At 36.8% G+C, this 14,536-nt stretch overlaps 1 protein-coding gene across 9 annotated transcripts in view; it reads left to right on the top strand.

Moving 5' to 3' along the window:
* CPQ (carboxypeptidase Q) overlaps positions 1 to 14,536 on the top strand; it is a 549,973-nt gene that overhangs the window by 106,755 nt on the left and 428,682 nt on the right. The window lies entirely within an intron of this gene.

The raw sequence follows: 14,536 nt of genomic DNA, 5'->3' as shown, positions 1-14,536 counted from the left end.
GCTCTTATATTTGTTGTTCTTCCTTCTTCCTTTCTTCCCTTTCTTCTATTTCTTTCTGAAAGAAAGCTGACTGTGTAGGGTTGCCTTTTAAATGAAGATCTACAACTATTGGTCCACGATATCTATCAGCCCTATCGCTTATTGTACTTATAGCTAGTACAATATTAGTTTCATTCTCCAGAGCATGGAGATAAGTGTGCATAGGATAGAAAAACTATAATTTCCTCCAAGCAACCTCAACGTGCAGAAATTTTTAGAATTAACGAATTAGGGGGGCTTCTGGGTGGCTCAAGCAGTTAAGCATCTGACTTCAGCTCAGGTCATGATCTCAGTTTGTGAGTTCAAGCCCCACATTGGGCTCTGCCCTGGTGATGTGGAACCTCCTTGGGATTCTGTCTCTCACCCTCTCTCTGTGCCCCTTCCCCACTTACATTCTCTCTCTCTTAAGATAAATAAACTTAAAAATGTTTTTAAAAATTAAAAAAGTGGTGTGCCTGGGTGGCTCAGTCTGTTGAGCATCTGACTTTGGCTCAGGTCATGATCTCATAGTTCGTGGGTTGGGGCCCTGTGTCGGGCTCTGTCCTGCCAGCTCAGAGCCTGGACCCTGCTTCAGATTCTGTGTGTGTGTCTCTCTCTGCCCCTCCGCTGCTCATGTTCTGTTTCTCAAAGATAAAACATTTTATTTTATTTTTTTTAATTTTTTTTTCAACGTTTATTTATTTTTGGGACAGAGAGAGACAGAGCATGAATGGGGGAGGGGCAGAGAGAGAGGGAGACACAGAATCGGAAACAGGCTCCAGGCTCTGAGCCATCAGCCCAGAGCCTGACGCGGGGCTCGAACTCACGGACCGCGAGATCGTGACCTGGCTGAAGTCGGGCGCTTAACCGACTGTGCCACCCAGGCGCCCCGAAGATAAAACATTTTAAAAAAAGTTTAAAAATTAAAAAATAAAAAAAAGAATTAATGAGATAGGGAACAGATTTTTACATATGGAATTGATTTAAGTTAATTATTTTTACAGAACCTGAGGACTCTAATGGAAGGAATCATCCAGGGGAAGTTCTGCCTTTACTTATCAGTGCCCTAGCTCAGCTCCAACAGACAGTATAAGTGACTAGATCAGGGATATATAACCAGTCACCAGTGAGCTGTCAGTCAGTCTTGGACCAATCCTGGACTGTTTTCCTGTGGACTGCTCATTGACTATTCATGTATTCTTGGACTATTTAACTATGACAGAGGAACTATTTTATAGAAACTAGTTAACATTCTCTAAAAAGTTTATAGAAAGTTTTGACTTTCTCTAATGCCAAAAGAAAGATCCAGTATAGAAGTAGATGGTCAGATTAAAAAACAAACAAACAAACAAACATCTTTTCTGAGGTATAATTCACATACATAATATTCACCCATTTAAAATCTACAATTCAATGGTTTTTAGTATATTCACAGAATTGTGCAACTACTGCATGGTCTAATTGTAGAACATTTTCATCACCCTGAAAAGAAACTCCATACTCATTAGCAGTTTCTTTGCCTTCCTTCCTTACCTCCCTCCTAAGCCCAAGGCAATCACTAATTTTCTATCTTTATGGATTTGCCTATTCTGAATATTTCACATGAACATAATAATTCACCATGTAGTCTTTTGTGCTGTTTTTTTTCCATGTAGCATGTGTTCCAAGTTCATACATTTAGCATGAATCAGTACTTAATTCATTTTTTGTTGTTGAATAATATTCCATTTTTGAATATACCACATTTTATCTATTCATTCATCAGTGGGTGGATATTTGTTTTTCTTATCTTTTGGCAATTATGAATAATTCTGCTAAAAACCTTCGTGTATAAGTTTTTGTATGGACATATGTTCCATTTCTCTTGGATATATGCCAAAGAGTGGAATTGCTGGGTCATATAGTAACTCTGTGCTTAACATTTTGAGGAACTGCCATACTCTTTTCCCAAGTGACTGTACCATTTTACATTTCCATTAATGTATTCTAATTTTCACACATACTTCTCAACACTTGTTATTATCTGTCTTTTTGGTTATGACTATCCTAGTGGGTATAAAGAGATATCTCATTGGGGTTATGATTTCCATTTCCCTAATGATTAATGATGTTGAGCATCTTTCTGTGTTCTTATTGGCTAGTTGTGTATCTTTGGAGAAATGTGTATTCAAATCCTTTGCCCAATTTTTTAATTATGTTATTTGAATTTTTATTATTGAGTTGTAAAAGGTCTTCATATATTCTGGATACAAGTCCCTTATCAGATGTTTGATTTACTAACATCCTCTCCCATTTTATAGATTCTCTTTTCGCTTTTTTTTTTTTAATGTTTATTTTTGAGATAGACAGAGGCAGAATGCAAGTGGGTTAGGGGCAGAGAGAGAGGGAGACAGAATCAGAAGCAGGCTCCAGGCTCCAAGCTATCAGCACAGAGCCTGATGTGGGGCTTGAACCCATTAGCTGTGAGATCATGACCTGAGCTGAAGTTGGACGCTCAACCAACTGAGCCACCCAGGTGCCCCTCTTTTCACTTTTTTGATGGTAATATTACTGCAGAAAAGTATTTAATTTTGATTTAGCACAACATATCTAAATTTTTTGTTGTTGCTTGTGCTTTTGGTGTTATATCTAAGAAAGCTTTGCCCCAACCAAGATCACAAAGATTTACTCCTAAATTTTCTTCTAAGAGTTATATAGTTTTAGCTATTACATTTATGTCTGTGATAGATAATTTTTATCTATGGTGTCAGGTAGGAGTACAACTTCATTCTTTTGCATGTGGTCATTCAGTTGTCTCAGCATCATCTATTGAAAAGACTATTCTTTCTATTCTTTCCTTATTGAATTGTGTGTATTACATTAATTGATATTCAGATATTAAACCAGCTTTCCATTCCTGGGATAAATCCCACTTGGTTATGGCATGTAATCTTTTTCATATGTTACTGAATTCAGTTTACTAGTATTATGTCTGGTAGTTTTTACATCTATACTCACAAGGGATATCGGTCTGCAGTTTTATTGTTATTATTATTTTTTGTGATATCTTAACCTGATTTGGTATCAGGGTAATTCTACACTCAAATAATTAATTAGAAAATACCACCTGGGGGCGCCTGGGTGGCGCAGTCGGTTGAGCGTCCGACTTCAGCCAGGTCACGATCTCGCGGTCCGGGAGTTCGAGCCCCGCGTCAGGCTCTGGGCTGATGGCTCGGAGCCTGGAGCCTGTTTCCGATTCTGTGTCTCCCTCTCTCTCTGCCCCCCTCCCCCGTTCATGCTTTGTCTCTCTCTGTCCCAAAAATAAAATAAAAACGTTGAGGAAAAAAAAAAAATTAAAAAAAAAAAAAAAAAAAAAAAAAAAAAAAAAAAAAAAGAAAATACCACCTGGTCTTTTGTTCTTTGGAAGAGTTTGTGAAAGATTGACGTTAATTCTTTAAGTTTTTTGGTAGAATTCACAAGCCATCTGGTCCTGGGATTTTCTTTGTGGGAATATTGTTAATTATTAACTTAATATCATTCCTTGTAATAGATCTATTCATATTTTCTATTCTTGAGTCAGTTTTAGTAGTTTGTGTGTTTCTAGGAATTTGTTTATTTTATCTAAATGATGTAATTTGTTGGCATGCAGTTATTTATAGTATTTCCTTAAGTATTAGCATAAATATTTTTAATTTTGTGAGGATAAGGATCTAAATTGTTATTTGGTGTCACTTGTTTTCAGCCTGAATAACTCCCTTTAGTTTTTTATTTTTTTTCCCCCAAAGCAGGTCTGCTAGCAGAAAATTCTCTAACCCCTCATCTATTCTTATTTGTTTATTGAATATTAATTTTTGAAACATAGTTCTTCTGGATATACGATTCTTGGTTAACAGTTTTTTACTTTCAGTACTTTGAATTTGTCATCCATTGTCCTTTGGTCTCTGCTGTTTCCGATGAGAAGTCAGTTGTTAATGTTATTGGGATTCCCTTATATGTGATTAACCATTTTGCTCTTACTGATTTTGTTTTCATTTGTGGTTTTCATCATTTTGATTCTGATGTATCTAGGTATGGATCTCTTTGCTTTTATCCTGCTTGGAGGTTGTTGAGCTTCATGAATGTGTCAGTTAGTGATTTTCTTCAATTTGAGAAGTTTTCAGCTATTATTTCTATGAATATTTTTCTACCCCTTTTTTGGTCTTCTGGTCCTTCCATTGTCAGTAAGTGGTGGGACACTTAATGGTGTCCCACATTTCCTGAGGTTCTGCTCATTTTTCTTCCCCTTTTATCCCCTTTCTTTTTAGGTTGTATAACCTATAACAATCTATCATCAAGTTCACTTATTCTTTCTTCTGCTAGTTTAAATATATTGTTGAGCCCCTTTACTGAATTTTTCTTTTCGGTTATCATAATTTTCAACTCTAGAATTTTTTCCTGTGATTTTTATCTCTTTATTGATATTCTTATTTGCTGAGACATTGTCATCATAACTTCCTTTAATTCTTTTAAGTATGGTTTCCTTGAGGTCCTTGAACATATTTATAAACTCAGCTGCTTTGACTTCTTTTCTGGTATGTCCTACAAATGGGCCCCCTCAAAAGCAGTATCTATTGTCTGCTTTTTATCCAGTGTATTGGCCACACTTTCCTATTTCTTTTAATGTCTCATCATTTTGTTGTTGTTGTTGTTGTTGTTGTTAAAAACTGAACATTTGAAGTAATGTATTCTAGTAACTCTCAATACTGATTCTTCTCCTTTCTCCTCTCCTGCCCACTGGAGGTTGATGTTATTTTTCTTGTTTTCTTTGCCATTTATTTGTTTAATGATTTGATTGTACTATGTGAAGTCTGTTTCTCCCACAGTGTACAAATTCTGATGCCCTTGTGAAGAATGATTTTATTTTCCCCTTTTTCACTTTTAGTCTGGCTCATTAGGTGTCAGCCCTTGATCCACATAAACTACTTACTAGTGAAATGTTGTGTGTAGATCTCATTAGTTAGTTATATTTTTACCCTTTATTGTTGGGTGTACACATGGCTTGGGGGCTGTTGTTAAAACTTAAGGAGTTTATGTTTTTGCCCTAAGTTCAGCCACAGCCTAGTAGCTTGGGAGTTCCTTTTACCATCAATCTTGAGAGGGCAGCCTTGGGCATGCACACTCTTCCAGCCTGCTAGGATGCATGTAATTTTATTAAGTCTTGCTTAATAATATTTTCCTCTGTATCAGAATAGCTTGTTTTTCAGCATGTGTTTGGTCCGAGGGTGTGCTTAAGCCTCTTGTGCCAGTGAAGCTTCTGCCCTTTGTTGATGGATCTGTGTGCAGCTTGGGGAATGTTTTCAATCTGACCCATGTCCTGTTTTCATTGTTCCTGAGTAGGAACATGTGCATAGCTTTTCCAGTCACCAGGGTTTACTGTGTGATCCCAGGAGGGCTTTTCTTGGTTGTTTCTTTTCCTGGTTCTGTTAAACTTCTGATTGCTCTGCCATTTTGCTTGGTACCAGCAGTATCATAAAGCTTCTAGCACTCCTTTAATTGTTTTCTACCAAACTCTCCATTGTTTTGAACAACACCCTTAGGCATGGAATTCTCTATGTTCTGCTTCAAATACAATCACTACCCTGGGTAAGAACTGCAAAGCTCTTCCTTTTCTTTGCTTGCTTCTTTTCTGAGAGAACCTCTGTGCTAAAGTAGCACAGGAGTTAGGCACAGTAATAATGGCCTACTTCTTCCAGACTGATATCCTTAGCAGGTGCTAGAAGGGGAGGGTGGTAGCTCCTGGTCTTCTCAGTTTGCTTCTCCCAGTGTGGGACCTCAGCCTATGAATAAGCTGAGACAGACAGTGATGATCAGGGTCCAAGTATTCTTGGTGGCTACGCTTAAGGTAGGATTTCTAACATGTGAGTTGGGGCTGGGTAGAGGAATAGGGCCTCAGCCCTTTTGGAGTGGAGTGCTCATAATAGAGTTTTTGTAACATAATAGAGCTGGGGGTGGGAGAAGGAAGCAGGTCATGGCCCAAACTCTATAGACTCTCATGATTCTAACTCAGATTTAGTAGTTTTTCTTGAATGAATGTTTCTCCATTTGCTTTATGCCCTTAAGACAGTTTTGAGAGACTTTAAGTGATTTTTAAAAAAATAATTTTTCTTATTTAAGTTTTGTAGAGGACAGATCTGCCAAGTTTCTCATTCCACCTTTCTGGAAGTACCATTGGGATAGTCTGTTTTGATTTCTCTGAGACTGCATAAATAGGTGATTTCTGAGATATTAGGGAACCCTTAAACTTGGGTTCTGTAGTGTCAGCCAGGTGTTTTGTTCAGTTGCCTCTGTTATACACTAATCTGTATTAGGCACCAGACTTTACATATATATACATATGTATATGCACATGCATATATGTACATATATGTATGTATATATGCACACAAACACAACACGCATGTAGATCTATTTCTATCTATCTATCTATCTATCTATCTATCTATCTAACTATATAAATAGTCTGTATAACTTTTTCTCCTTTTTAAGTTTTCCAAACTACGTTAAAAGACCTAGCTATTTTTTTCTTTTTTACAGATGAGAAAACCAGAGGTGAGGTAGTTAGCCGAAGGTTACACAACTAGTGAGAGGTCAACTGTCAAAATCCAAAGTCTGTGCTTTTAGTTACTAGACTATATAGCCTCATATACAAATACTTGTATGTTATCTTCATTTATAAGTTTTCCCTTTTTAGTCGTCTGACTGAAGCAGATCTGTCTCAAAAGTTGCTGATACCCATACTGTGACAGAATATATTGGTGTCTGCACCTTCTTTTTGGACATGTTTCTCATTCCTGTTTCTTTCTTATCCTCATTTCTCATTCTGTAGTTGGGCCTGATCTTCCCTGGCTATCTGCCTGGTATTGAAAACTAAGCCAAGTTACTGATTGCTCCTGGGGCTTTCAAAACCCAGGGGAAGTGAGTTTTACTCACTAGAATCTATTGTGGTGTTCCAAGACTCACTTTCACCCCACTCCTTATTCCATGGGGCTCAAAGTAGATAAACAGTTGTCTGGCAACTGGGCTATTTTCAGCTCTGAGGACACTGGAGAGTTAGTCTGAACCAGGTAAGGAGAAATTCCCACAGGAGATAGAGTGAAGTCAGCATAAAGGGACCTCTGTATGCAGGTAGTGTGGTACAGAGCTCATCTCTTAGGAAACCCATGTTATGTCCTTGGTTCAGCCACCTACTAGTTGTGTGACCTTGGTCCAGTCTTTTGATCGTTTTGGATCTTAATTTTATCATCTGTAAAATGAGAGATGTCTGACATTTGAATCTGTAAGGTTTCTTCCAGATTGAAAAGATTGTGATTTTTATGAGAATCCACAAGGGATGAGTGAAGCTAGAGTTCACGAGAGCAGGGGTTCTCCCAGGCATATGCTCTGGAACAGATTTCTTACATAACCAGAGATGATTTTCTTTAACTGTCTAATCTTAGAGTTGAGTATGACAGTGTGTGTTAATGTATTTGTGTGTCAGGTTAAGGCTCTGTGAATTATCTGTGGAGAGTTGGAAGGAGACAGATATGCAAGTAGGCCAAGTAAGACAAGATGCTGAGCGAAACTTAGAAGTAAGACAGGAGAAACTATAATTTCAAATCAATCCTGAGAGAACATAGCAGACATCAGATTTAAATGGACTGAGTGAAAGAATGAGAACCAGCAGCCAAATCCAAGAGAGGCTGATATATGGGCAAGAAAGCAGAACTTGGGCAGAATGTTGTTGCCCCTCCTCAGTACACATAATTCTGTGGGTCTCATTATATAGTCTCTGAACCCCAAATAGCAGATTATTTAGTACTTATTAGTTCTCTATGGAGACTGACATCTCTGTAGAGGTACTGGGCTTTCCCAGAATACTATATGTTGCAAATTGTGTTGGGAACTCCTGAAAAATCAGACTGAATTTTATCCATCTCTCTATCCTCAGCACCTAGCACCATACTCAGCGCTTATTCGTTATTCTTTCAGTGCTTGAGGAACAGTGAATTATTTTAGGTAGATCTTTCCTTAGACTATTAGTGACTTTTAATAATAAAAAATAGTGCTTCCTTCTACTTACTGATGTTGTTGACCCATCGTAATTTGCTTCATAATTGTTTTCTGATTATAAAATCAATTTTGCTCATTACAGAAAACATGTACATAAATATAAAAATAATAAAAATCATCTGTGATCTTTTCTCTCAAAGTATTTCTAGTGTTTTTATTTTTCTCTCTAATTTTTCCATACGCATATATATTTTTGTTTTATAAATTTGAAATGAAACTATATATATTTGTGGCCTTTTATGTCATATATCATAGACATTTACCACATTTAATAAATATCCTTTGAAATAAATGTTAATGGTTATAAAACACAAATCTACAATAATTAACGTGAATAAAACCGTTATTGGAATCTCTATTATTTCCTTTTTCCTTTTTTTCTACTGTTTCAGATAACATAGCTATACAAATCCTTTAATACAGATAGATTTTTAAAGGAGAAATTTTTATATTTTTTATGAATATCAGAAAGAGAGGAATGATTGGGATACTCTAGGGAGTCTTAAAAGGGTGGCAAAAAATAGCTTTGAAACTGCTCCTATAGATACAAAAAATGCAAATAAAATTCTTAGAAACCATTTTTTTGTCCAAATATTTTAAATTATGTGAAATGTTAATATAATAGAATTTATATAACATTATATATAATGTAAATTATTTATAATACAGTGTATAAATATAGTCTATTTAATTATTCAAAATTTTAATATAAATATTGATATTTTAAGCTCTTGATATATTTGTTAAATTGTTTTCCAGAAAGATTATGCACATCTACTGTCTTGTCAGCAGTGTATCTTAATATTCTAATTCCTGTGCATTCATATGCATTGGATATTTTTTTTTCTAATCTTTGCCATTGTGATGGGCTTACAATGATATTTCACTGTTATTTTATTTTGTATTTCTTTGCTTATTGGTGAGACTAATATTTTAATATACTTATTGTTACTTGTATTTTTCTTCTTCAGATTATCTGTGAATATCCCCTGCCCACTTTCTATTGGTACTTTAGTGATTTTCTAATTGATGTATAGGAACTCTTTACATAGTAAATATTTAAATTCTTTGTCACCTGATTCAAATTAATTTTTTTAAGCTATTGATATGGTTTGTATTGATTCATTATCTCCTTTTTCATGTTTTCTTAAGAGTTTACTTATTTCTCATATATGAAGAGGGCTAGCTGGCCCTGGAGTGCATTAAAAGATTGTAAAGCAACAAAGTTGACTAATTTATGCTCCCTCTGTCCTATCAAAGTGCTCTAAGATACAGTTCTTTAGCTCAGTTCACACAGCCTTTGGAACATTAACATCATGGTTTGCAGATTGGTGGGAACTAGATCTAGAAATGGCACTTACAAACTTAAGAATCCAGTCTGTCTGGCCTTAGATTTTGAGCTGAGTGCCCTGATTGGTACTTCTGCTGGGTCATGTCAAACTATGTGTACCTCATGACTTTTCTTCATAGAAATGACTTAGGAGTGGGAGGAAGAGAGGTAGAGATAGCACTAAACTGGACTTAATGTGTAGAATTGACTGACAGTTAATGTTTAGTTGTGGAACCACTCTACCTGGTTTAAATTTAAAGTACACATGGGTATATTTTAGGATTTTAAGGTTTTTCCCCCCCTAATTATTGGGAAATCTCATAATGCAGACTTTAACTTGAACTTTTCAGGAATGAATTTGAGAACCATTCTGTAGAAACAAACTACCAAGACTGCTATTGCTTTTCTTAGATTGAGCAATGGCTTTTATCGGAAAGTTGCTGTAGAAAATCCAGACAGTGCCACAATTGTGCTTGCCTTGGGAATAATAGAAGCAGTAGAAAGAAGTCTTCACCCAGTTCTGCTTTCCAGATCTTGTTCAGGTGCATAGAGTTGGTGACACTTAAATTATTTCTAGAACCCTAGCTGTAGGAAGAAATTTAGTTTGTAGGTTTTTAGTCTTTATACACAATAAAGACACATTTATTTATTTTTATTTTTTAAAATTTATTGTCAAGTTAGCTAACATACAGTGTAGTCTTGGCTTCAGGAGTAGATTCCTGTGATTCATCACTTACGTATAACATCCAGTGCTCATCACAAGTGCCCTCCTCAATACCCATCACCTACCTCCTCCACCCCTTCCACCCCCCACCCCTATCAACCCTCAGTTTGTGCTCTGTGTTTAAGGGTCTCTTATGGTTTGCCTCCCTCTGTAACTTATTTTTCCTTCCCTTCCACTATGGTCTTCTGTTAAGTTTCTCAAATTCCACGTATGAGTGAAATCATATGATATCTGTCTTTCTCTGACTGACTAATTTCACTTAGCATAATACCCTCCAGTTCCATCCACGTAGTCGCAAATGGCAAGATTTCATTCTTTTTGATTGCCGAGTAATACTCCATTGTATATACATATACCACATCTTCTTTATCCATTCATCAGTTGATGGACATTTAGGCTCTTTCCATAATTTGACTATTGTTGATAGTGCTGCTGTAAACATTGGGGTACATGTGCCCCTATGAATCAGCAGTCCTGTATCATTTGGATAAATTCCCAGTAGTGGTATTGCTGGGTTGTAGGGTAATTCTATATTTAATTTTTTGAGGAACCTCCACACTGTTCTCCAGAATGGCTACATCCCCACCAATAGTACAAAAGGATTCCCCTTTCTTCACATCTTCGCCAACACCTGTTGTTTCCTGAGTTGTCACTTTCAGCCACTGTGATCAGTGTGAGGTGGTATCTCAGTGTGGTTTTGATTTGTATTTCCCTGATGATGAGTGATGTTGAGCATCTTTTCATGTGTCTGTTTGCCATCTGGATGTCTTATTTGGAGAAGTGTCTGTGTATTCATGTCTTCTACCCATTTCTTCACTGGATTATTTGTTTTGGGGGGTGTTGAATTTGGTGAGTTCTCTATAGATTTTTTGATGCTAATCCTTTATCTGCTATTTCATTTGCAAATATCTTCTCCCATTCCATCAATTGCCTTTTAGTTTTGTTGATTGTTTCCTTTGCTGTGCAGAAGGTTTTAATCTTGATGAGGTCCCAATAGTTTATTTTTGCTTTTATTTCCCTTGCCTTCAGATACATGTCAAGTAAGAAGTTGCTGCAGCTGAGGTTGAAGAGGTTGATGCTTGTTTTCTCCTGTAGGATTTTGATGGTTTCCTGTCTCACATTTAGGTCTTTCATCCATTTTTGAATTTATTTTTGTGTGTGATGTAAGAAAGTGTCCAGTTTTATTCTTCTTCGTGTTGCTGTCCAGTTCTCCCAGCACCATGTGCTAAAGAGACTGTCTTTTTTCCATTGGATACTCTTTCCTACTTGTTGAAGATTAGTTGGCCATACATTTATGGGTCCAATTCTGGGTTCTCTATTCTATTACATCAGTTTATGTATCTGTTTTTGTGCCAATGTCATGCTGTCTTGATGATTACAGCTTTGTAATACAAGCTAAAGTCCAGGATTGTGATGCCTCCAGCTTTGGTTTCCTTTTTCAACATTACTTTTGCTACTTGGGGTCTTTTGTGGTTCCATACAAATTTAAGGATTGTTTGTTCTAGTTTTGTGAAGAATGCTTAGAATGGATGTTAAATGCCAATTGTCCACGTCCAACACAATGCTCACTTCATTATGCCTCTTTGATAACAATATGGTATGAAGTTTTTGTTTTGTATAAATAAACAAGTAAAAAAAGATAGCCACTGGTTATATAGTACACATAACACCACCAATAGCAACTTGGTCCTCTGTAACAAATGAATTATAGTGGCTCTAAAAAGACTAAAAAGAATATGAGGAGAGTAATCATGGAATGAAGTGGGGGCATATCTCCCTGGACATTCTGATGGATTGAAGAGAAATGTTCTAGGCTGATTATGAAATTTGCCACATAAATTAAAGTAGGTTTTCTCCTTCATCTTCTCTGCTGTTTCCCCCTTATCTATTTTGGATGCTTCTCTTTCCTAGGCTTCATCTTAAATGTTGGTGTTTTCAGAGGTTTCTGCCTGTAAGCATTTGCCTTAAGTAATATGATCCAATTCCATGCCTTTAAGTACCACCTATATACTTACAACTTTTAATTGTATATATATATATATATATATATATATATATATATATATATATATATATGCCTGACTTCTGTCTGTAGTTCCAAGAACTACTGGATTTCTAGTAGTCCCACAAATTCAGCATCTTTCTCCCCTCTGTTTCTCATATTTGTTAATGATGTTGTCATACACCCAGGCACCCATGCTTAGAGCATCTAATATCTGAGATGGTATCTTGCTGTCATGTTTTTATTCTCTGCCTGGAATGTCCATATTTAAGGATTCAGCTCAAATGTCTCCTCTATGGAGACTTTTTCTGTGTTTGCTCATCTCCTTTCTGTACTCTATACATGCTTTCTCTACTAGATAGTAAGGCTCTTAGAGTCAGAGATTCCAGTTTCAGTGGTTCTCAACCTCAGGCTGTTGTGCTCCCCAAGGGAAATTTAGCAATGTCTGGACACAATTTGATAGTTGTGACTGAGAGGCTGTACTGCTTGAGTTTAGTGGGTAGAGGCCAGGAATACTAATAAGCATCCCATAACGTGCAGAACAGGTTCTTTTTCCTCCTCAACAAATAATTATCCATTCCAAAGTGCCAGTAGTGTCGAAGTTGAGAAAATTTGCCCTAGTCCTTAGCATGGTATCTCATGCACAAAAAAGCCTCAAGAAATATTAGTCGAATGAATTAAGTCTTTGCATTTATATTGCTCCAACATTCAGTTGGTCACCAAGTCTTAAATGTCATGTGTGATTCCTTTTTTCTATCTCACTGTAGCATCAGAGTTCAGGACCTAACATCTCCTGACTAGTGTTATAATCATCTCCTAATTGATCTTCCTGACCCCAGTCTCAGTTTGATCAATTTCAATACTGCTGCTTCAGTTGTCTTAGTAAAATATGGATCTCATTATGCCATTCCCTTAAAATTTTTCATTGTTCAGGGTATAGTTAAATTCTTACAACCTTTAAAAAGGTGACCCCAGGCTCTGTTTCTAGGTTTATGTCTAGTTCCTCTCTAGCCACACACCTTAGGCTGAAGCTACATGGGCCTAACTGCTCTTGCCTTGACGTGTTCACACTTCTTTACCTTGAAAGCTATTTCTTGGGCCTCTGGCTAACTTAACCTTCACCCTAACCCTAAACCTAATCCTAACTCAGCCTAACTCAACTCTTCCCTGCTTGGAGAATTCCTACTCATTTTTAAAGACTCATTTAAAACGGATCTTTTCTTTAAAGTCTTTCTTGAATCCAAACCTAGTAAACTTAATTGTTCCTTCATCTCTATTCTGTTAGCACTTTGCCTATATTATGCAATGATCACAATTTATTGAAGTTGATTTTTCACAGGGTTCTCTCTTCTGAGAAACTGTGATCTCCTCCAGGGTAAAAGCCACATCTTATCTTTGTGTCTCCTTTCGCGATAGGCTCAGTGCCTGGTAGGTAATAGATGCATATTAAATATCCATTGATCTGATGATTAGATTGTGAGAAATATCATACATTTAAAAGGGATATTTAAAAATTTATTCTGACTCAAACAAGCTTCCTTTAGCCCTACGTGATTTCCATAGGTCTTTTATGTCCCTGTCATATCCAAATAGCATTGAGTTTTGGTGTGCATCGAAAGTAAAGGCACATAACAAAAAGAAGGGAAAATAAACATCAATGAAATCATGATTGGGTTGTTTGCCACAGTCTATTCTTTCTGAAGATTTAAACAGCATGGATCAGAACGTCTAGAAAGGTGCAGTTTAAGCATATTCCAAACTCTTATTGTGTTCATCTCAGAGGAACTTAAAATAGCCTTCCTGCATACTCTTAGCACATCTACCAAAGAAAGACATTCTACTACTTATAATTTTGATCCATTTCTTAGTGAAGTGCTAACTACTTTGTGCACAAGGCCCCGTCATCAGAGAATTAGTTATTTGAACTTATCCTTTTCTCCTCCTTTGGTCTCATCAGGGAAACAGCATTTTCAGTGTTCCCCTGCCCCCCACACACAGGGATTTATCTTTGTCTAACATCTCATCACAGTGTGAACAAGTGTTCTAAAGAGCCTGTATCCACAGGTGATTCTTGGAATTTGCAGTTATGGGATCAGCTGAAGGATCCAATTCCAAAGTGTCAGAGGTTACAAATTCTCTCTCTGTGTCAAGGCAGGAGTAGGGATGAGGAGGAAGGGGGTGGGGGGACAAAGGAACTCACATTTATTGAGTGACATTTATACACTAGTCATCACACGATTCTTTTACTTACAGTATCCTTTGGGCTAGGTATTGTTCACATCTTACAGGCGACAGGCTCTGGGAATTTCAGCACTTTGTCCAAGGTCACGCAGCCAATATGTGGCAGAGCCTTATCCCAACTCATGCCTTCTTAAGAGGCTTCCTTCTTCACCTT

The sequence above is a fragment of the Leopardus geoffroyi genome, chromosome C3 (genome assembly GCF_018350155.1).
Source record: "Leopardus geoffroyi isolate Oge1 chromosome C3, O.geoffroyi_Oge1_pat1.0, whole genome shotgun sequence".
Taxonomy (NCBI): Eukaryota; Metazoa; Chordata; class Mammalia; order Carnivora; family Felidae; genus Leopardus; species Leopardus geoffroyi.
The sequence above is the reverse complement of the archived record's forward strand: the minus strand, read 5'-3'. Positions and strand labels throughout refer to the sequence as shown.